Genomic DNA, 25270 nt, shown 5'->3' with positions numbered 1-25270 from the left:
TACAGCAAAATGAAACTTTCAGGGTTTTTTGATGCTGCTTACAGATCACAACACCTAAACACCCCAAATCAAACTGATTTTCTCCTGTACTGACATTACATTTGAACACAGAAACCTCTCATACCTCTACTTCAATAATTTTTTTCTCATATGTTTCCAATGCCTCACCTACTATTCTGTAAAAGACACAAATAATCAGTCATCTGGAATTAGTTTTTTAAGAAGGCTGAATATTTAATTTTCCATTATCTACACTTTTAAAAGCAGGCACTGTTTAATGCCATTGACGAATTGACATTTAGCAAAGCAACATCACTTCACAGCAAAAAGGGTTAAAGAGATCTGTATTAATATAGAAGTCAAGCTTTTAATATTCTGCAAATATTAACAAAGAAAGATGATAATGTTGAGTTAATATGGGTTAAGGATAAAATGAAAATAAATTTTTCTGATTGCTAAGTGTTGACACTTTTTTGGCTAGGCCCGCAGCCTTTTCTTGAAGGCTGTGTAATTACAGAAGGCTTTTCCCCTCCTTCCCCCTCCTGCTTCTAGCCCACATTAGTAATGACCCCTTCACTGCTTCAAAAACCACTAATAGTCTTCAGCAAAGGCAAGAAAAATGAACAGGATAAATTGGAATCCACAGTCAGTAATTTGCATCATATGAGGCTGCTTTGGCCACTCACACTCATTCCTGGCCATCAATCGTGCGCTGTCAGGTGCTGCACTCTGCCACCATGATAAATACTCCTCCTAACACTCTGATTCGTCCAAACAATGTAATTGTCCTCTATTCTCCTCTTGGTAATGGAGATAATGAATGACTGCACAAACAAGAAGGATTGCTCATCACAGACACAGGGGTGGCTTCAAACCGAAAAGCCCCGAGTACAAATTTTAATTGACTGAAAACACAGGTTGAAAGAAAAGAAATCCTGTCTTCCATTTCCAGGCTTCGAGACAATCACTTCTGAGCATTCCCCTTTTGGTTCGGGGGGCGGGTTCTTTATTCTGAACGTGGGCCCCCCAAAATGGGTAAAATGAGACTGTAGAAAATCCTGTCGTTGGAAAGCAGCCACAGAAATGCTGTCCAGTATGCAATTCATGTAAAACAACTCCTCACTTTAATTGTGTTTAATCCCAAACTGCGAGGAGCTGGTGTTACGAAAAAAAAACCTCCTCCAAATGGAAACAGTTCCATCCAGTTAAATATTTATTGTACTGCAAGGAATAGTATGTTTTTAAAATTTCAGTCAAAATATAACCACACATAAAGCAAATTGCATTCAACAGCACATAGCGTGATGGAAATCAGTGAGCCTACTCAGTGTGATAGCCATCCTGGAGCTATTAAGACATTTGAAAATTGGTACACACAAGATCAACAAACACTTAAAAGCCGAGATCTTATCAAAATTCACCTTGCACAGATGGCTTTTATTATTTCTAATTAAGAGTGAGGGACAATAGCACAACAACTCTAACTTATTTAAATAATGTTCTACATTTTGGGGAAGAGAGAGAGAGAACTGGTGTTGTTTGCTGTTGATTTTTCCCCCCTTTCAACATCAGTGATTCTACGGCTTTTAAACGTGAAGTGGACTGTTTATCTGAAAGTGTGCTGGCAGACTGCCACCATATTTCTAAGATTAAAGAAAGGATTGAAAACAATCAGCTTTCCGAGGAACTGAAACCACGACAATATGTTTCTGATTAATTTACAAATATATGTATATATTTAAGGCTAAACTACAGAACCAGAAAATTCCTACTAGTTAGTCTATCACAGGCATTCTTACACTTTATTAGAACAGACATCATATTGAAATAATAAGCATGGGAGGCCTTCGTTTCTTCTTTGATCTATATTACTAAATGTCTGACTGGCTCAGATTTAAAATAAACTTTGGTATGTTTGCACTTGAAAACTGGAAAAAGACCACAAGTAATAATTTGTTGTCAGTTTCCATATTCCCTAACTAAAAACTATAGTTTAGTCTGTACACTGCTGGATGCCAGGCGGTGTTAGTCCAGTCACCCCTGCAGTGGCTAAACTTTCTTGTAGGAATATATGCTCTAGTATGGGAGCAATGATGATAGATCACTTCATCAGCATGGAACTAGCTGAGATGAATTAAAGGTACAGGTCACAGCTTTCCGTGCTTTCCAAATCTCTTGCAGGCTAGTGTCATTACAGCCTTAAATACACAGGTATGTATGGGAGAAGGGTACCACGGAGCTCCTTTTTCTCTGAACATCTAAGGATTGTGATTTCATGCCAAATGCATCGCAAATGTGAAGGCAAGATTTTAAGCTGTTTCATGATGGCTCTTCAGTGTCATCTGTGTGATTTTAAAGTATTTTTTCTGTGTAAGTGTTGTCGATTTGCTTCCAATAAATTAAATGATAATAAACAGTGGTGTTTAAGTGCCATCTACACCCAGCGTAGTTGGATTTGCTTTTAGGCTTGGGAGTTTATGTATACGTAGGCAATAATTTTACTCAGACTGAGGTACAGTTTATAAAATTTCATATAAGATTAGTTTATTTTCTTATTTAGAAAGCTGAATTCAAAGGAACACAGAGGGGAGTTTCTGATCAGGAGGTGAAAGAATCTAAATAATTCACCCTTAAAAAGCATAATGAGTACAAAATGCTACGGATTGTTACAAATGGCAGGATTAAAGAATACACTGACATCCTTTAACTTTTCTCAGCCTATTAAAAGCATTCCTTAATTGTCTGTTTAAACATGAATCTCAGTAACAAATGAGTTAACGTTCATAAAAAAGGAAAGAGCTTTGAAAATCTCACCACCTCTAAAAATTTCCATTCTACCGAGCATATCTCATCACTTTATTGCCAAGGTAACCATGGGTATCTCATGAACTCTTCAGTGCTACTGGATGGTCAAATACCAGTGCCGCAAAACACCTAGTTCTCTATCTACAGATGATAAGCCCCTGCTTCAGACACAGGTCTGAGCTCCAAAATGGATGCACTTCTAATTCTAAGTGATGACTGCAACACATTTAGGAAGGAGAGAAACCACTTACATTCCAGAAGTTTCAAAATTCAACAGCAACAGAAAGTGTTATGAGCATATTCCCCTGATAGACTATGCATTGGTAGGGGCTCCATTTAGATTGTGGTCCTAGTTACCTAAGATATCACCCATCTCATCACATCACAACCTTTTCGATCTCTTAACTATATAAAGCCATGCTAAATGGTGAAGGAGAGGAGGGACCTTCACATACAGAACCGCAGAACCAAGGTTACTGAGCATGCTTTTAGAAAAGATTAAGGGTGTCTCCCGAACCAAAAGCTTTCCAAAATTCATTAAAGCTTACCCGTTTGATCTAGCTCTCCTAGAATAAATAACCTTCTCTGTTATGCGCATACATCCTGCCAGACACATTGTAATGGTTCTCAAGCACTGATGCTAACATTTTGAGCAGAAATGTTGTTGTTATGTCTCTGTTAATTCCTAGAGAAGACCACCCATCTTAAAAATGGTGAGCACCAATAAAGCACCTGAACAGACAGACTGAGCTCGAGAATCAGAGTTGCCATGGATGAACACCAAACACACCAGCGTTCAGTAACCCCGGGGCTTCCCTATCGATAAAGGATAGCCACACTTACTACTGGATAGTGTAGAGCTGATTCGAGCCATATTCTGCTAGTTGAGCTGAAGCAAGGAGAAATTAAAAAGCAAAGCTAGAATAGATATGGCCCAAGGGCCTAAACACCCCGTCTCTGCCATATTCCTGACTCTTGCTGGTCTGATCAACAAAGGACCAAGAGGACCCACTTTTCTGTGTTTTGCCACTTTAAAGACATCAGGTAACACATTCAAAGAGACAAGCTGATGTGCTAAGGAGGTTCAATATACATGAGAGGGCTGCTGATGACATATGGCTGCTTTTAGACACAACAAAAAAGAAAGATGACCAGCTGTGTGGATTGCAGAATGAAAGCTTGTGAAGCACATTTACAGGAAAAAAATAGATGTTCTAAGGAAGGGAAGAAGGATGATTAATAAAGTAATAACATGCAGTATTGTGGTAAAAATATTCCCATCGCATTGGAAACAGAACAATGACAGAGAACCATATTCTCCAGTGCTGTAAGAAGAAAAACATTTTGTAATCTTTTGTACAAAATTTTCCCCCAGTAAATTTTCCTGCAAGTAAATTAAAAGGTTGATGAGTGGCCTATACAGTGATTTTGAAAATGGTGAGTATTCACATGGACAAGAAGGGTGACAATGAGCATTATCACTCATCAAATACAATTTGGCTCTCTTTTCTGGGAAGAACTGGGGCTTCTGGTGAAAATGTTGATATATTGCTGTTGTCCCAAGTTCCAGCAAAGCTATCAAAAATTTCAGGGTTTTGATACATAAGAATAAACAGACACTTTGGCTCTAGTCTTTCAGTTCAGATTTTTCAGGTAATGAGTTCCCTTAAAGTAGGATAAAATACGGGATGGTCTGACATAAGCAACGGAGAAAAGAATCTATGGAGAAAACAGAAGAATATCTGACAGGGATGGCAGGAAATTTAATGGTGCACTTTGTAGCTAGCAACTAATTAAAAAAAACCCCAAAAACAAAAAAGAAAATGCAGCAATTAGTGGTCTATAGGAAAATATTAAGGTTGCTACTCAGAGGACTATAAAGTTAGCTGAGATAACTGGAAATAGTTCTGTTGCAGTTGTGTGACAGAATGAATTACAGAAGAGAGAGACGCTCAAAGTTAGACTTAAATTTTGCCCATAGATTAAAAAGAGGTAAATTTGGTAGCTATGGAAAAGATGAAATGATAGAAAAGATTTGAAAAATGCATTTTAGATAATAAGGAAGTACTGGAGAGAGGAACAGTGATATTGGAAAGATGGTTTTCAGGTCAGTCTCCAGGCATAAAGCACAATGCCTAGTAATAAAACCAAACAGTATTACAGCGATTTTCTTCTCCTAGATATTATATGATATCTCCTAGATGGTTGGATATAAAATCCTATTTCCATTGAGTCAGTGAGAGTTTTGTCATTATCTTCTTTAGAATTTGATTTGGAGCCTAATTTAAGAAACTTAACCTTTGAGTAAACATACAGAAATGTTACTTTAATCTTCTGAAATACAAAATCTGTATTACAGACAAATATTGAAGAGTTTTCTGTAGTATTTTTCAACTATTGTAGAAAAAGACTGAAAAGACAACATGGAATGCATCTGTAGAATAAATCGATATACCCCAACAGGGACTAAAATTAAAGACACTAGTTGAAGACCAAAATCTGTAATGAAGCCAACAAAGAGAGAGTCTTTCAAACCACTAACCAATCAGTATAGTAAAGTAGTCTCAGAAGTAATGAAGGCAAAAAAACCCCCCTGTAAATTCTGAAGTAAAAAGCATATTGAGAAGGTTCTAAAGTGATGAACAGAATTAAGCTGTAAGACAGAAATAATACTTTTAAATAGTTCTCTCTCTTATTTAGAATAAAGTGTCTCATCAAGTTCTGCTTCGTTACTCCCTTAAGAGAGAGCTGGAGCAAAGATGGGGGGTGAGAACACCTTACTTAATGCAAGCCAAGAAAATAATCAGCACTACTGAAAACAGTGTCCCTTTCATTAATATCAAGATGTAGAGCTGGGTCCCTTTTAATGGCGTAACAGAATGGAACTGTCTGGTGAGCTCTAGATTTTTCTTCTCCAAAATGTGAAGTTTTACCTGACGGCAGGCTTATAAAAAAATCTTTATTTATGCTGAAGATCAGCCCCACAAGCACGATTTAGAGGCAAATATCCATTCTTGACCCTATACAGTCACTGGTTTTGAGGTAAGGTACTCCAAAAAATGGGTTATTGTAAATATCAGATCCAGGTATGTGACAGTTCTCAAATTTTGAATATATTCATCTCCACAATGTTTTTTCAGGCTCACCTAGATTACTGGCTATGACTGAGGCAGATGATAATTTCATATCAGATCTTTTTACTTAGCCTTTCCAATTTGGAGTAGGAATTTATGAGTCATATGGACACGTTTAGGAATGAAACCAACATTAAATATTAAACAGTGGTACCCACACAGTACAGTTATAGCTGTCTTTGAAGGTTCAGCCGTCTCACTGACTAATTCTTTTTTCAAGATTGGATAAGCTGAAGAACCTCAGATTACATGTTTGAAAAGTTCAGGACCACATAAGGATTTTCACAAATCTGGTCCCAAACAATCCCAGTGCCCTGCCTTGCTATACACCCAGGGAATCTGTTCCTAAAGGGCTGATTTAATTGAGTTTGAACCTCTATCTAACCTACTGGAGCTGGTTCTTTTTTGATTGCCCTAAACCAAATTTTTTACAGAAAATAGTTTACAAATGCATCATGAAAGAATACAGGGTTCACAAATCCATAAAGATAAAGCTCAGTTTCATTTTTACTGCTCTATACACAGGAATTACAACTGATAGGGAAAAATAACCCCATGTCCACTATTAACAATAATGGATAAGGAACTAGTATATTCATTCAACAGCTGACTTCTGTTACCTGCGATAGGGAACTGCATAAATCAAGGATTCAAGGAAACACAGAAAAAGGATTATATAACATGTAGACGAGAACAAACATGGCTGTGGAAAGATTAGACACCTTAAATACTCCAGAAACAGAAATATTTTCTTAATGATTTCAAAGGAAAGGAAGATTCAAAATTAATCAGCTATAAACATGTGAAACTTCAGAAGAAGTAGAGTGTTAAATACTTCTCCATCCTGTAAAAGAGTATGTAACATGTTGTGGACTATTTAGTGAAGTATCCATTGCTGAATGTCCAGAACAGTTTATGAACTTCAGCCATACATTGAAAAGCCTAATTTAATGTGGAAGGCAACATGGATTTATGACAGCAAGGTCTTTCTTAATTAACTTGCTAGTGTTGTTAAATAATGTTATCACCGGAGCAGAGGAATGGAAATGCCATAGATATTATCTCTTTCAGTTTTATTACAGCACTTGATATAATTTCAGATTAAAGACTATAAAGTAGAAAAATGTCTCATAAACAAGTAACAACAAGTGGTGGATTAAGCTGACTAGTGAGGATACTCTTCTTACTTTTATATGTAATTGAGTTAGGCAACAATATCAGATAAAGCTAGAAATACAAAAGATTCATGCACTGTTAAGCATGAAAGGTATGCTAAAGGGCCAACCTACTACCCCACAAAGGCAATAGAAGTTCTCTGCAGACTTCAATGGGAGACGGATTATAAATTTATTAGCCTTTAGTGATTAATATAGAAAGCCATTTTTTCTTGAGATGCAGATGCTGTTATGTAAGTTGTGAAAAAATGGTGCAGAAAGATGCAATTGATATTTTCTGAAACATCTTGGTGTAAATACATGAGTGAAAATACCAACAGGCACAAAAACATTTATCATTATCTCCCTCACCATCACCTTGCTGGATCATAGTTTAAGAAGCTCTGTTAAGGGTCTTTAGTTTAATTCACAATTCTTCAGTTTCTGCTACTTTGTGGATCTCAGGCTCATCTTTTGCTTCTGCTTTAATTCAGACCTATTGTGCACCCAACCAGGCTAAATAAAATCAACAAAGTTCAACAGCTCATCTTATATTTCTTACTTTAATACATAGGTGGAGTAGGCAGGGCCAATCATATCACAAATGTTACACTAAATACTCTGAAGCCTGTAGACTACAGGCACAAGTCAAGTCACAAGTATGGAGATTAAAATCTACTCTGCATTTGATGTGAATTAGGTACTGATACTGCAAAAACTGCAATACATCTATCATCAAGGAAAAGCTAAGCTACCCAGAACTGATTTCTTCAGCATCAAAACTTATAAACCAAGAGAATGATGCAACTGACTTGGAAAACTAATGCTATGATTTAATCTGCGTTGTGTTAGAAACATAAAGTTAGATTTTTTTAACATATTTTGTGCCATATCCTGGCAGTAATACTTACACAGTGCTATTGAGAAGCACTTTCTTCCATGTGAGAACGCTTTGAGTTTCATTGGGTTACACACAGAATAAAACACTAATCAGTACAAGTAAGGTCTGGCTCTGAGTCTGGCTCATAGACAGAGGACCGGAGAGAGAACTTTGTTTTGGTTATTCTCTAAGTAGGAGACTTTGAATTTCCTTTTACCTAAGCTACATCTGCTGAGCTAGTTTATTACAAAAGAAATGGGAACTATGGCAATACATAGCTCCAAGAGTCTCCCATTCATACCATAAATATGTGAGGCCATGGCTCTGGGCAAGCTTTTCAACACATTCAGTAGCAGGATTTGATAGAATGCAACAGCTAGCTCTCATTGCACCTCTTAATTTGCTTGCTGGAACTTGGCAATTTACCTTTCAAGAGCCACAGACCAAGTGGATATCTGTTTGGCACACACAAAAGTTCTTTTCAGGGATCTAGTGAAAGGGTAAGGTATGGTCTGCAGCTTAATGAAGTTATAAGCTAGTGACATATCTTGCCAGAAAATATTCATGACCTACTAAAAGGAAAGAAAACTAGTCATCACAAAATAAGGGATTATGTTTTAATTTTTAATATACATAGTTTAATTTGTACTTAGCTGGTTATATATATATATATACACTGAATTTGCAAAGCAAAGGCAATGGCTGCAACAACTTTTGTAGTACAAAGACACCACGTTAATAACGAAACCCTGAACCATTCATAGTTAAGACCAGGTCTGTTGAAGTGTTCATTTGAGTTTTGGCAAACGTTGTAAGACTTTTGGGTGCAGTGCTGCAACTGATGTTTTCATGTGGCAACTAGGTGAAACTGCTGTGGTTCAGGCTAAGTCTCACACTAAGTCTGAACTCAAAACCTCAAAGGTGAACTCTAAGCCATGAATTTACATAGATTTACAAACATTTCCAAAATTCTGCAAAGAGAAACTGCAGCTCAGTTCTTCAAAGGATATCCACTTTCCAAAGAATACATAGATTTTGTTTTGCTCTTGTCCCAGTGAGGCCAGAAGAGAAGACTATATGCTATCTTCTTCCTGGAAAGTCCTCTTTTCTGCCTCTGGGTCCTACACAAGTTGGTTATTTCTACACTGGCACCTTGTGTACGGGGTTTTGAAATTCCTGACAGAAGTGAGACCTGGAGCCTTGTCTCTTTGAGGAGACAAGAGCTTTTAATAGCAGACAGGAAGTAAGAAGGGAACGCTAGTAGCCAATATTGAAATATCAAGCTAGCGGTCACTGTTAGGAGGTTTAGAGCAGAAGTGATGAGGTTTTAAGGTTTAGGGAGGGGGAGGTGGAGGGCTCTGAATTGAAATGGTCTTCTTGGACAAGGGGCAGTAGAACATGGGTCTAAAAAGAATAAAGCATCTGAGAAAGCATTATGTCTGATTTGAAAGCATTTATTATTGCTTGTGCCTCTCATTTAATGTGCTATGATTATGATTACATTTAATTTTAACCAGCTTCTGAAGAGCAGCTTAGGTACGTGGGGTGAGAGGGCAAACACATGAAAAAGGCAGTAGCTCTGCAAGGTGCTTTTGGGGTTGGGAGAAATGGGAATGCTAATGCAGCACAACATAGGGTTTATTTTGGAAAAGGATTTAGCTCAACCTCAGGGAGACAACTTGGAGCAAGAAAGTGAATCTGGGGGAGGTTATTTGTAAAGGGTGGCTGGGGAGCAGACAAGGGCTCTAGAGCAGAAGGTGTGGGTGCCGGGAAGCCCCAGGGCTGGAGGGACTGAGTGGCTGGCTCTCGGCAGGGCTGGGGTGGGAATGCCAGGGAAGGAAGGGTTATCAAATCACACCACGGTCTGACTGCCACCTGGGCACCTCTGGTTTTTTCAGAGTTCCTCTGTAGAATTTAAATTAATTTATACATAAACCCCAGATTTTAGAAAGGATTAAAAAGCCTCTGGCAATAAATGCAGGTAGTTTATAATCTCAGTTGTCTGGCTCTTCTTGCTTTTTTTTTCCATTTCTCTTTTCATTTCCACTACTTGCCAGTAGTCTTAGGTGTAACAATATATACTACGCGTCGATGTTCTGCCTACCACTACTCCTGAGCACAACATGCTGATTTCCGCAGGCTTAAAAAGGAAAAAGCATGAAAACACACATACGCACACACAACCCTGTACATACATGCTTAGGAAACAGTAGATAGCAACATCTGCCATAGATCTGTAACATTTTTAAAATACTTACTAGGAAAATGTTAAAAGAATGTACAACATTTATACATTAGAAGACCTTGATCCAAAGTGTTTTCCTCAGAAGGGTGTACTGTTTTGCTACGTGGTATGTGCCCTGAGCTGCTGTTAATCTGAAAAGAAGCAAGAAGTATTCGGTGCCACCTTAGAAACATTTAGGCACCTAAAGGTGAAGGTAATTACGACAAAACAGAATAGAAGTTAGCTGGCTAATTCACCTGATTTCAGTGTGAGCTAGGCATGCAATGTTAGTTACTTTTGAAAATTTGACAAAGTGCTCATGTGTATTTTTAGTCACCTAAATGTGTTTAAGATCTGGTCTTAATGGAGCCTCTTGACCCTTTCACATCTATTGGATGCCCCCCCCGAGACCACCATCTTGCTCAACACCCAGTGCACAACTATCCACTATCACTAAGCGAGATTAACCTGTGTCAGTGTTTTGGGAGCTTGCGGAGCCCCCATAAACCCTTAAGAGATTAGGCAACATAAAATGAAAGCCAAGTAATTTACTTGATCTTTTACTGCCCGTTTCTTCTGGGTAGCTTTTTAATAAAATCTCACAATCAATAAAATATATTTATAACAAAGTACCACACTCCTACCGACAATCTGCGAGCTGGTACATACACTTCGCGGCTTATAAACTGACACACTGTAATAGCTGCACAGTTTTTAGCAGCTGTCTCTCACACCATGTGTCCTGCCCAAGTGGAGACTGAGATTCAGACATGGTGTTCAAAAACTAGGATTATCCTGTAATTTTCAGAATAGATGGCAACCATATAATAATTAATTCCCTAAAACCAAGCAGGGAGAAACAGCTGAAGAGGAGAAGGTTTTTTTCATTGCAAAGATGTAACACCCAGGGGGCTCTCAGATATTCTGGGGGTGGGTATAGAATAAAAACCTCAATAGTAAACAGATAAATTGATATTATGTTCCTAACCACGCTCCAGTTTTGGAAATGGATGTGTGACTTCCATAGCAAACAGCAGGTGAATCTGCACATCCATCCTTATATATGACTCTAAATGTATTTATGAAAAAGAGGAGTCCAGAAATCTGAATTCTACCTAGATTTTAAAGAATTAATCCTTTTCTTTCTTTTTTACCGGAATGAGGTTAAAAATATCCTCTCCTGCAAACTGCAGACAGATCTCTTATAACCTGGCCATCTACCTCAATCCATTCCACATAGGAATAGTGGCATCCTTTTAAAATTAATTTTTCAGCCTTGAAAAGCCTATCTTTTCCATCTTTGTGACGAACATGCCTCTACTGGATCTGCAAAGTAAGTTGACAAGACAGTTGTCCCAACTGCAATCACTGAAAGCTGTCACAGACCTTGTTACATAGTAAGAAGAAGCTACAAAGTCAAATATGGATACCTATTGCATTTTAGAGCTCTATTTTTTTAGCCCTGTGTCTTAAATGGGGGTGAAGAAGCAAGATTTGGGCCTTTACTCATAAGCAATACTAAAATGGTGCAATTTGCATCTCTTTTAAATAATGCAGGAACAAAAGTTTTGAGTAATCTTAATCTATATGCTGTTTTCTTGGCTTCCTAGCCACAGTTGAGTTGGCTCATCTAGTTATTGGAAGTAAGAACTGACTCTCAGTAAATCACTTGATTTGCATAACATACCTGCTTTTTACAAACAATGATTTCCTCACCAAAATGCTAACAAGTTGGCTTATTTTTTATTAATTAAAAAAAAGAAGGAGCCAAGCTTGTTTCCTTCTTTTATTCCACTTTTTGATAGTACATAGTGGTGAAGTTGGCAGATCTCCTTTACAGGTTTTAAATTTTTCGGATTCTGTAGGAATTCAGAAGAAAAGTTTCAAAGTGTTTTGTAGCATTACAGAAGATTTGTGCCATTTTCATCTGTTAACTTGAGTAACTTGCCCGTAAATAAAGATGAAGAATTACAATAACTTAAAATAATATTTTTGTGTATTTAGAATACTTTCCAGACAGGGATCTCAAATTGCTTCATGAATGTTAGGGAATACAAGCAATGAAAACCTTACTACATCACTCCCCGGAAAAAGAAAGCAAGCAAGAAAAAAAGAAGCTGTTTTGGGGTGGAGAAAGGGAGGCCTAGAGATACCTACTGCCTGACCCAAGGTCATATGGGAGGAAAAATGCATAGCTGATGACAGAGCTAAGGGATGAGCTTACAGAAAATAGCAGTAGGTTTCTGCATCAAGAAAAGACAACTCAATCAGCAATCAGGTTTTTAAAAGCACAGGGAGAGTCGTCAAAATCCTCTATTTTTATAAGAAAGGCATTTAAGATCTATGAATGATGAATGAATGATGATATTTTTCCTACTACATAAAGTAGTACTTGCATTTCTGTTGAGCACAGAATAATTCCTGGAATAATTAAACAAACAAACAGAAAGAATTAGGACACTTTGGAAGGACTGACATTATGGCTGATTTTCAAAGAAGTTTTAGGTTTAGGTGTGCTAATCCTATCAAAACAAAATAAGAAATGGGTGCCAAACTCCCTGGGGCCTCATTGAAATTCTCAGCTCATATCACTGTAATTGATTGCATATGAGCACAAATTAGAGTTAAAATAGAATTTAATTCTATCGTGTACATATGTTCATTTTTTTCCTGCCGTCATTCATTCATTGCTTTTTTTTAAATGCACCTTTCATTGAGTGATTTATAATAACAGAGCAACAACCACAGAGAAAACACGCTTCCTTCCATACCTCCCCAAAATCCTAAAATATTAAAAAGTAATAATAAACAATGGACCATAACATCAACTGCCTTGAATTGACACCATTTCTCTGCCAATTTAGACTAGCTGAGTACGTGGCCTCCTGCATTTTTGTGTTTTCCAAGGTTATTCTCAGCAGCACCTGCACAGTAAATAAAGGTAAAAGTGCAATAAAATAGATGCAGACGTATCAGCGAATGAGGAGCTCTGCTTCCATATACGTTAGTGAACTTTTCTCCTGACAAACAGGCTATCACCGTATAATGGGCTTTTCCTGAAGTTTACTGCGGCACTGTTTATAATAACATTGCATCCAGCCTGCCTTGTTGGTACTTTTGCATTGCAGGGTAACAGTTCTGAGGTGGCAGCAAACAGCTTCCGTGCTTGTGTCAGGAGAAATAAAACTGTTATTATTTCATACACTTCAGAGGCCACACTCGAACTCAGCAGCTCTGCAGAGCTGTTGTGAACAGAAAGCTCTGCTGTAGAACACCGGGCTGCCCCCTCAACAATAAACCGTCTTCTCTCCCCTCCGTGTTTGGCTTCCCGCCAGTTGCCCATTTGCTTTACACCATCAATTTATATTCACTGAGATGGTGTAAGGTTCTAGAACAGCACTGATTATCAAATCTGCCTGCCAAACATATGAGCAGTAAAAGCTGGTCTTCCAGAGTCCTACATGTATCATCCAAGGGCCCGATCCTGCGAGCTCGCCCGACGAGGAGCAGCGCTCGGATCAGCCAAAGTCAACAGAGCCCTTCACAAACAGCAAACACCACTGCTGGAAACAAGTGCTCGTGGGACAAGGTCCTCGGCAGCTCGGCTTCCTTGCGCAGAGCTTTAAAGGAGTGCTTTTCAATAACCCCACAAGGGCATAAGCCCTGCCAGAGTCGGTCGAGAGAGCTCGTCGCTTTTGTCACATCTTTTGATTACTATTTCATACAGTAGCAATTTGCCAGCTGATACTATCTCTTCCGGTATATGTGAAGCAGTTTTTAAAAAGGCTTTAGAACAGCCATGCAGCCACTCATTCCTTGTAATCCCAAATATTGAAAAGCCAATAAGCTCTCGCCCTCTTACCCCTCCCCACATCCAACCCGATCCAAGATCAGAGTTCCAAAAAAGTTAAAAATCGTGACGCTTTAGAAAAGGACTTTAAAAAGAATACAGGCTGATTTTTATTTGCCTTTAATGTCTAAGGAGCATGTGAGTCCGACTTGGTCTAGGAATTTACTTCTTTTAATGGAAGTTTAGATTCTCAGAGGAAAGAAAAAAAGATGTTTACAGCTGGGATGGTTCTTTAGAAAGACACCAAATGTCATGAGAGCAGCATTCAGGAGAACTGAAAACACTGCATTAACAATGGATTTTAGCAAATTAATTAGCCTTGCCCATTTTAATTTTTCTTTCACAATGCTTTAAGCTTGTGAGAATCAGCCACAATGGGTTTTGTTCATAAGTTACTTTGCATCTAAAAAGAATTAGAATATTTCATGCTTCCTTTTCCATGCGGTCATATATTGGTAATCTTAATTTGAATCCTTTTGCCTCATGTGCAATTAGTTCTCACTGAAGCCAATAGACGTCATCCATACGTAAGGAAAGCGGGATGGAGCTTTAATGAGTAGTAAGTAAATGTAACAATGAAATAGCAAATGAAGAGGTTTTGCAGAAACAATACAGCTTTCTGGATGTGAAACAAGCCTGTAGAGATAAATACATCTACCTACTCTTTGCTTAAGAGCTATAACACTGGGCTCACTTAATGCATTCAAAAGTGCGCATGCATTTTCCAAATGTTTCCTAGCTATATTAATCACATCTCAATCCTAAAATGAACTCTGTGCAAGAAGACTTATGCATAGCCACAGTGTTATCTGCAAGATTACAGCCTTTATTGCTGACTATTTGTAAATAAGGATAAAAGTCAGCGTAGGCATCTCTTCAAATGCAACTTTAAAATACCATATGTCCTTATGCTTGTGTTATGTGACGAAACCTGACAGATCAAAGGACCAGATTTCCCATTCTACATTGATTATTTACTATCATTCATTTTCATGCATTTTAATATGTGGTATCTACATTTAGGTTCTTGAGAGCCAGAGAGAATTCAAGCTGCAATACTTGGATCCAGACTCTGAACTTCACATAGCTTGGGGATCTGGCATTTTTGTTCAGCTTTTCCTCTATGTAAACAACAATGTAGCTCAGATGAAGTCCACGCTGCCTTCAAACATGCTCAAGCTGTCTTACCCCTTTCCTCCTCTCCAATCTATTCACCTTTTCCCCTCAAAAAAGGAAAAAAAAAATCAGTTCATGGCTAGAAATTCATAACAGATTTTGACTGCAGGCATCAATCCTTCAATTCACTGTGTAAGTCAGTGGAAGTGCTCATGTTCTTTCCAAACGTAAACTAACAGTGACCCAACAGAGACAACAACAGGGCTTCTGACACTTCTCTTTATTGCCCAGTCATAAATTCATAAAGGGATGTATACTATCACCAATTGGTAAGTTTGCTAGATAAACATCAACACCAATTTAATGACTTGTGTACATGTTGTAAACCAGGGAATCTTTATACAAAGAAATCAGATAAATCAAACATGAGCTGAGGCTTAGAGGAAAGCAATTAAAGCTTTAAGGTAAGGTTGCAGAGGGAGGGCCCTGTATCACATTATAGCGTATAATAGAAAATGTGTTAACATGGAGTACAGTATGTGAAATTAAATTAATTAGTAATATAAAACACTTCTAAAGCAGCATGTCCATTGACAGATAAACAGATTAAACATAAGAGATAAATAACCCATTCAGAGATCTCGGCTCTTTTTTATCAAAGAGAAGAAATGAAAAAAGAAATCAAACTTCCTAAAAGACAGAGGTGATAAAAGCATAGCTAAAATAGACATTTTAAAGCCGACTTGTTCGCCCCAGGCTAGTGATTGAAAAGAAAAAGCATAGCTGGACCATAAAAAACCTATTGGACCATATTTCATTTGCTATAGTATATTTAAATGTTTCACTGCACACCAATTTAAATCTAGTGCCTTATAGGCTGGTATAAAATACCTTAAGCTGTACTACTTTCTGAGCAACTGTAAGGAACCTTTCTTTCAGACAGCCTTCTTATAGTTACCTCACATAGCCTTTCTTAAGGTTAGTAATATACTTAAGGCTATATGGGCAAATTTTTTCTGCTACAGACATCAAAATGAATTACAGCTCCTTCCCCCTAACAAACATGTAATCTTCCATTAGGACTATTAGCACAATACAGACTGGAACAGGAAGAGCTCCCGGAGTCCACGTACAAAAGCTTAACATGTTTCCTAAATTCCAGGCAAGACCTTTGTATCATGTACAGCTCTCCACGTAAAGCCGAGGCTGGAGGTCCCTACTTGTACTTTCTGGCATGCAACTGGCGCAATTTAAGGAACTATTCAATTAATTGCATACAATGTCCATACCCGCCTGTTACTCTTCTCTGATTGCTTCTGTGTATCTCTCTTCTAAGCTTCTACCAGTTTCCCAAATAACTTTTTCAGTTCCAACTGTAACGGCAACATACTGCTGACAGAAGCTGGTGGAGCACTTCCCTCATTCTGGTTTGCCAGATGAAAGACTCTGATAGCACAGAAATTGGGACAACTACTACTTCCCGCAGGTTATATTATGGTCACTTCCCAGCTGAACATCTCTAGTTTCTGAGGTCAATGGCTTTGCCAGTTTTCTGGGATTCCAACGGACACACCGAGCATTTGCCAATTTTAGGCACACCTTTGGTGGTCCAGACAGTAATTCAAGGATTTCAGGTTTATGTCTATGGCACCCAGTATGCAGTCCTTTGCTCCCCACCACCTGAATTAGGTGAGCAATGCAGAAGTTAGTGTGTGAATTCACAGTCACATTGGTGCGTATTCTAATCTGGAACTCGCTACCTGGAGGAAAGTAAGTTTTGTTTTGGTGAAAGTAGGCTTTCCTTTATTCATCTCCACAGTGATAGGAGCCTACATATTAGCCATCATAATACAAAATGCTTTTAAATCCTCCCTAAGGGAAATGTATTACTCACCATTTCTGTAAAAAAGGAGTGGGGGATGGGACGTAAAGGTAAGTATTCTAGCTATAGGTCAAAAAGCAATGTTTCTCCAGCAGCCTCAACAGTGTGCATCATTGCTTTAATACAGAAGGTTAGAATTTGCGTTAGTTAGATTTGTCTGGGTGCAACAGAAAAATGATAACATGTAGCTCTTTTGTAAACATAGATGCAAAGCCAGTATTCACCTACTGGAAGTTTTGACAATGCAGAGGGGCACTTGGTCTGTATGTTATGAAAAAGCAGAAGTTAGTAACACATCCAAGGGTGAAGAGAGAGGGGATGGGACATACTTTGAATGAGTAAACCATGGTGACTCTACAATGCAAAGTTTAGAAATATTTTGAGCAAGTCAGGTACACAAATTAAAGCTGTCCTCAGGCAACTTTAATTTCCGTGACTGGGTGATTTGCTATCACTATGTAACTGCCATAGCCTCACTACATTTGGCAACATCACAGAAGTAACCTTTCCATACAGGCAAATCACTCACTAGTAATATCTGCACTGAATTAACCTGTGTAAGCATTTTGATCAATATGAGGTGTGCGTTTAAAGACAAATTCTGGCCTCATGAGCACTGCTGCAAATCTGCAGTAACTTACTACCAGTCCCTCTCTTCCTAGTTTCTGGGAAAGGACTCCTAAAATTTGCCCTTTCAGTTTATTGTAGGCAGAACAGGTATTCCTCTTGTAAGACAGTATTTCCGCTTGCTAAACTTTGCTTTCCCATTTGATATTTAGTCTGCAGAATGTTTGCCCAAGCCTCAATTATTTTGGAAAGTTTTAGCAAAAATGATTCAGCCATTTCTGAAAATGAAATTAGAGAAAAATATTGGTATGTTGTTTCTCGCTATATTTAATTGAGGAGAGCGTGCTTTGGAACAGAAGCATAACATTTGGAGAAGGGATGGCCCTGCTCTAGGGGATGTGCCTTTTGCCATCTCTTTGAAAATCCACCCACATTTGGCCAAGCTATAAACCTTTGAAAATTTTCAATTAGCACTAGTTCAGTAAAGACATTTAAGAGTTTGTCAGCTAAATTCTTCAAAGACTCCATCTGTACTGAACATGCTCCAGCCTGTACATGCTGGCATCTGCAGCACCCCCCACAGAACAAGGGAGCATTTGCTGCTCCAGCTCCGAGCAGGACTTCCTCTGAAACGTTCCTTCTCCATTGCAGTGGACCTTCCTAGGGCAGGGACTGAGCACAGGATGCTGTCACCTGTATCCTCCACATCCCACACCTAAGTGGAAAGAAGGACCACAGGGGAGTAATGTAAAGCCGGCTGGCATTTTTCTTCTAATGTTTGCCTCCAATGTCTGTTACTACAAAAAGCCTTCAAAAGAGTGCATCAGTGTGAGGCTCCTCTTTTGCAGAGAAATGGCAACTAAGTCAGGTCCCAGCTCTTCATCCAATCTCCATCATCCACCTCACTGGCCCCGATGTTTCTTCTTCCCTCATCATTTCCCTCATCCCACTCCAGTCCCAGGGTCCAAGTCCCAGCAGCTGCCTCCTTCCAGTCCACTCCTAGCCCAATTAATTTTCAGTCGCCTTCTCCCAGTGCACCAGCTCCATTCCTTTACAGTCGGAGTCTCTGTAATTCCCAGTGTAGCGCCAGCCTCCTTACTCAGCCAGCCCCCTTCACCTCCTCCTTTGCTTCGTGGTATCTCAGTCAGTGTGACACAAACTACACCTTTCTCTCTTAGGCAGCTTTGGTCCCCTCTACATTTAGCTCTGGCAGCTTCTTCCACCATAGTCCTGGGTATCAGAAGGAATAGTAGGTATGGGATAATAGTTCTTTGTTTCGATGCCTGGCTATGACTCTCATCTCAGGCCCTTTGAAGCAGCCTTGCAATAGTATGCATAGTCCCCCTACAGCACGGGTGCAGTCTCACCAGCATGAGTTGCTGTGGGATTCACGATTATGGCTACTTAAGACAGAATTTCTGGAGGTTTAGCTATCAAAACCCAGGAAGTCTTCAATAAGCATCTGTGAACTGTGATTTTTGCTAAGACTTAAACTGTGGCCAAATTCTTACATTTTTATAAGGGAAGCAAAAGCACACTCCTAACATTCACCTGCCAAATTTCAAATCCCCTCCTCTCACAAATGGGAGCACTAAAGCTGTTCAAAGAAAAGGTCTCCAGAATTATTTAACACTGTTAAATAATGTGCACCATGCTTCTTTTTTTTTTTTTTACTGATCTATTTTGCCTGAAATTTTTCTTGAGATTTTAGCTGTCTCTTAAAGGTCCTGAACAGGACATTGAGACTGAGCCTATGCTGCTATTTTGCAGTTATTGGTACACACTGTATCTCAGGATCAGAAACTAAATGTTTAAAATCCTAAGATTGGCAGTTTCTATAGACCTTGGCTTTTTATTTTAAGAAAATTACTTTAAAATAGAGCTCGTTAAATATGTAATGTAAATATGTAATGTGTTAGATATTAGTAGGACCTTTTAATTGGACCAAGTATTTTCTGTTGTGTGTATCTTTACAATACTTCTAAACTGTCTGAAAAGTTTAGCTTGTTTGTCTAACATGGTGTAGTTTTTGTGAACTGATACAGTTTTCTCTATTTACTTTCCCTGCTTTTCCATCAGCTACTCACTAGGGCTGACTCTGAACAAGAGTTTGTTAACCCACGATCTCTAATAGGAGCCTGGCTCTACAGGGCAGAGCAAACACCAATTAACGTAGTCAAAGCAGTTAAGATACTTCCTGACCGTTGGATAACTTTCTGTCAGTAAGAAGAATACTGTTACTTTAAAAGTCTAACACAATACTTTGTCTCAGAGGTATTGTTTCCATTGCACTGCATTTCATAGATCACTAAGCAGCATTAATTGAAGCCCCATTCCTTCAATCTGACCATAGGAGGACTATGCACAACCCAGGGTTTTCTATTGAGGGAAAGAGAAAATGGAGACCAAAAGAACAATACAAATGCATTTCTCAAAATTACAACATGCCTTTTTTGCAGTTCATGACAACTTGGAGAGTTTGAAAGCCGAGCTTTCTCTATCTACCCACTCCACAAGCCTGCAAAGTTTCTGGCCTCTCTGTCTTCTACCTGTAAGAACCGACAAACGCTCAAAGATTACCATCACCTGAAATGGCCTAACTGATCTGAAAATGTTAAGGAAAACATGTAATAAGTTTTAATTTTGGTGGATTGGACTGGACTGGCTGGACACATGAGTAAAGTCACATAGCGTTTCATCTTCTGCCATTTTTCTGGGTTCTGGGTTGAGCCTATAACATGGATTCTGGGAAGGTCTTTCTGACTTCCTTCCTGGAAGGCTGGGTGGCATCTGATCGTAGGAAAGAGTCCGTTAGACTAGGAATGAAAGGTTTGACAGAACTGAAGAGTTTGCTGCCAGATCAGCTTGTGGGTTGTAAGTAGGACAGGGTAACGCAGTAATGTTCAGCAAAATGTTCTCAAGTTTCAGACCTAGTGGGCTATACAAGCCGATAGTAAAGTGGCTGTTTAGATTTTTTTCTCTCCAGGGCTGGTATGCTTACAAGATGGGATCAACGAGCTAGAGTTAGTCTGTCCACTCTGAACACTCTGCTTTTCATACACCTACATTTTGAGGAATTCCAGAAAAATGAAAGAAACATAAACCAAGAAAACAAGACACTTAACTGAGAGATTAAGACTTTAAAAACAAACAAACAAAAAACCAGCAAGCAGATCTCTCAAACTTCATGAAAAAGAGAAAACTAAGGAAGAAAATTCATCACAAATAGTTATATCAGAAATGTTGTTTTCCAAGAAAGCTTTTGTAAAAGTTTTTATACAGTTTTTGTAATTAAAAATACCAAATCAGTAACATATTCTGGTAAAACACTGAATTAGCTTTTTAGGCACGACATTCCCTCAAAATTGTCTGTATGTATGTTTTTAGGACAGGAAGCCACCTTCACTGAATTATAAGGCCTTTTTGCTTAGAAACATAATCTTTTTGACACTTGGGGAATAAAAACTGCCTGCTGTAGAAAATGATTTGAATATTGAACACTGTAGGAGAAGTAACAAAATGTTGCTTTAAAAGTGCAGTTTGGTAATTCCTGCAATCCCTCCATCGCATGTCTGCACAGATATCTCCAGCTTTTTTAACATCTTGGAAAAAAATTACAAAAAGTCATACAAAATGATACTAAGAAAAGTCAAGGTCTGAGGCCCCATCTTCCTCCCATTAGATTCAATAGAAAATAAAAATAAATCCTATTGTTTCTCCATTTGTCTAAGACCAGGCTGTGAATGAGGTGTGGAAACTAAACTGCGTTCTCAAGCTTAAAGGTGGTCCCTTTAGGTCAGGGCTCTGGCACACCAGCAAGTCATTGTAGGAAATGCAAATTACCACTTCTCATTGCAGTAACCTTTCTGTTGATAGGGGACTTCTGTCTCCAGGGCTGTCAACCTGGCAAATTTCACAGGCATTTAAAAAAAAAAAATCACACAAAAATTAAACAAAACCAGAGACTAGGAAAAACACATCAGTGTAGAGGCTCTATTTAAAGAGGAATTTGGAACTGGACTTCTGTGACGTTTCCTGTACTTTAAACGCCTTTCTTTTTCCACTCAATACATTAAAGGGACATGATCAAGGCTAAAGAACCTAAAATTAGACCTGCCAGCTGTGTTTTGGTTTGTGAGTATTTGCAGGTCATGCTGTCCCTGTGCGCTGCCTGTCTGATCCATTCCCTGGAGGAGGCAAAACACTGGAACGTAAAGGAATTCTGATACCCCTTATACATTGCAGTACGGTCTCTGCTCTCCTCAGAGTAAATTAGACAGACAGAAAGAAGACAATACACAAATACCTCTGATCTTGGAAATAACATGGGGCTCTGGGTTTGTTATTTTATACTTAACATCTATGTTTCATCTCGCATTTTGGGAAGCAAATAGGTTTTAAAAGGTCACACAGGAAAAAATACATTAATATTCTCAAGCATATTTGATTTTGGGTCAACTGTGTGAGCTTTTACAACATCTTCTGAAAATATCTAAACCTTCTATAATCCTGCCAATGCAAGCTGAGTTTTTTAGTGTCTCAAATTACTCATTAGTCTGCCAATTGTCCACCTAATAACTCATTTAATTACTGAAAAGCAGCTCTAGATAGTTTGCAATTGCTCTATAAAACTTACTACTAAAATTTCGAGGGGCAGTTTATCCAAGAGGCATTAATCTGACCTCTAATTTTAGGTGGTACAGTCCTAACTAATTTGTTTTCACAGGTTAAGTAGTCCCACATATAACTCCATAGTTTGCATGTGTTTACAATCTTTGCATGTGCAATCAGAGTTTTGAGTCGAGGAGCTCAAAATTAGAGGCAGTTTTGGATAGTTCAGCCTTATAAACCTGCCAGATGAGCTCTGCTTTTGTCAGAACAATCATCCAAATGAGTCAGTCAAATAGACATGGGTGTGTTATTGCCCTGTAATTAGGGGTTGACAAAAATCTTTAATTTTCAAAATAATAATTGAAAACGCATGTGGAAATGTTATATAGAAAACTACATTTAGTAATGTTAAAAGCAGCACTCTTTTCAAAAAGAGGTACAGATTTGGAACCAGAGTAAGTCTCCAGGAGAGCCAACATTTTTTCTACAAACGTAGCATTTTAAGCTCAAAATAGTGCATAACCCTGCTCAGGAAACCCTGGAAAACACCAGCTCAGAAGCAGCAGTGTTAACAGGACTCTTTAAATTGTCTCTCTCCCACAATCCCAAGATGGAGAAAGGAATTGCATAGAACCAGAACAGCTTCAGCTCCCTCCCCACTGGACCCGCTATCTCAGTACTTTCTTCTGTAAAACTGGCACACAGGTGACAACACTGCAGAAATGGATCATACCCTCTGAATGCACCAAATTAAATTCTGAGGGGGCACTGTAACATGCAATACTCATCCTCTAGCCCCTTTCAACTCCCCCTCAGTTTTTTGTGCATCTAAGAAGGACTCACGCTATGCAGATAGACCTCTGGTGTCAAAGAATATGGAGGTCATTATGTGAGTTGATCAAGGGAATACTTCATTACAGAACAGGAAAGGAACAAACAGGGATATGTCATAGACAAAGAAAAAAATTTGAAGGTAACGTAACAACTTCCTTTGTTGATTTGCTTTCCTATCCTGTCCTCTGTTTAAATTTAAAATGTATGTATCAAAGCAAAAGGATAGTCAGCTCAGTTACTAAAAACATTTGCAAATCATGCACACTCAGAAAGACAAAACCTCAGAGTTCTTAAATCAGGATATACTTGGAAGAAAGAGAAGATGACCATATTATCAAGAAAGAGATAAAAATCCCTCTGCCACCATATGACCTTTTCCATCCCAGGGTCTAACTCTTTGGAGTCCAGAGAAGAAGGTGGTCAGAGCCCATGGGGTTGGTGAGAGCTCATTCTGTATGGAGGTAGGGAGGTGCATATGAGATTCTTTCCATTCCCATTCAAAGATTTAGGGAAATCCATGGTAACGTCCAGATGATCAACTTACAGTCATAGAATGACTACATTTTATAATACTAGAAAGCCACAGGACAAATATAACTTAAACACTGATTAAGGAAACAATAAGGTTAAATTAAATCTATGGAGTCCAGCATATTTGTATTATCTATGCTGTGTCATCCAAGTTGTGTATAAGGGATAGCTTTTATGATTTGCTCTTGCCATTTTGCTTCAATTCTACAGCTATAGAGTTTTTGAGACAGCAAATTCTTCATTAGTGTGCAGTGATGATGCAAAATTGTAAGTGTGAATTAAGGCAACATTATGCTACATTCATGCACTTATCAGGAATCTTAATACACAATTCTAGTGGCAACTATTCAGCCACTGGAGTGACCTCACTGGTTTAATATGCTCAGAGTTGCTGTATAAAGTGAGAAAACAAGTATATCAGCATTGCATTAACAATGTTTTGCTGTAATCATAAGCAAGCTTTGCTAATATGTATTAACACAAGTCGTCTTTAAAAAAAATTGTAGATGCCAAGTGTAAAAATGTTGTTGATATAAAATGTATATTACAAAGTAGCAGTAGTAAAATGAGATCTAGCATTTTGTCTTTCCATAGATTAACTTGCTAACCAGATTTAAAAAAAAAAAAAACACGCAGCAAAAAGCCCTTATTTTGGCTATTCAGTTGTTAGCATGATTTCTGTGTAAGTGTACATATGCTAATGTATACATTTACTGTGTGCATGTTTCTGTGCATATATCTACACACACACGTGCACACACACACAAAGAACATAACACATTTTTTTATATATGTATATTGTCACATACAAACACATATGCTCCAGAGCTTTCCTTTTAGTGTTTTTCTTGAATCTTTACATGAATAATATCCAGCATCATGGACCTTGAACACTGATGACTCTGGTTAACGCTTTTATCCTTTGCTTGAAATTACAGGATCAGTCTAGCCAGAATTTATGAGAACCAGACCCCAGACCTCACATAGCTCACATATTAGACCATTAGGCATCTAACTACCTCTGAACAATTTCAATGCATTATCTTGCCTTCTCCCTGGGGCACAAACTTCACTCGTCCATACTTTTAATATATTTTGTCTGCATGAAGCAGATCGAGTTATTACATGCCAGCAGATCACGACTTACAGAAATCTCATTGCTCTACAGTGATGCAACTAATATCTCTCCCTTCTCCATGCTGAGATAGTGCAGTAAAGAAATGGTCAACGGTGCAATTTTCAGTAAATTAATAGATAATGTATTCAGTGCAGATTTGCTGTTTATGCTTACAGACAGGTTAATTAAATATTTCCACCTTGAAATATATTTGTGTGTGCGTATATACGCTGATATATCACCATACATATTCACATAGCTAAACAGAAGAATTTTTCAAATTGTTTAGAACACTCACTGCTGCACTTTACATAAATATAGTATCCCTCTGCTGTGAGAGGTTTTACACTTACTTTTCAAAGGCAATATAAAAACAGGGTGTTGTTGCCAAACATACATTTCTGTTATGACACTGGAGTGTTTTTGTTTTGGGTTGGGTTTTTTTGATTGAAATATAACATAAAGTAAGATTAGAAATCAATTGACCTGTGAACTCTCCTGAACCTTTTACCTGGGTTGCAAGGCCATTACGTTCTTTTCTTTCATTAGCTTTTTGCTGGAGCAA

General features: G+C 38.3%; 1 protein-coding gene across 5 annotated transcripts in view; it reads right to left on the bottom strand.

The window, feature by feature from the left end:
• Positions 1–25270, bottom strand: part of MEIS2 (Meis homeobox 2) — a 175425-nt gene that overhangs the window by 64537 nt on the left and 85618 nt on the right. The window lies entirely within an intron of this gene.

Source organism: Aptenodytes patagonicus, chromosome 7, assembly GCF_965638725.1.
Source record: "Aptenodytes patagonicus chromosome 7, bAptPat1.pri.cur, whole genome shotgun sequence".
Classification (NCBI taxonomy): Eukaryota; Metazoa; Chordata; class Aves; order Sphenisciformes; family Spheniscidae; genus Aptenodytes; species Aptenodytes patagonicus.
Note: the sequence above shows the minus strand (reverse complement) of the source record. Positions and strands in the feature narration are given on the sequence as shown.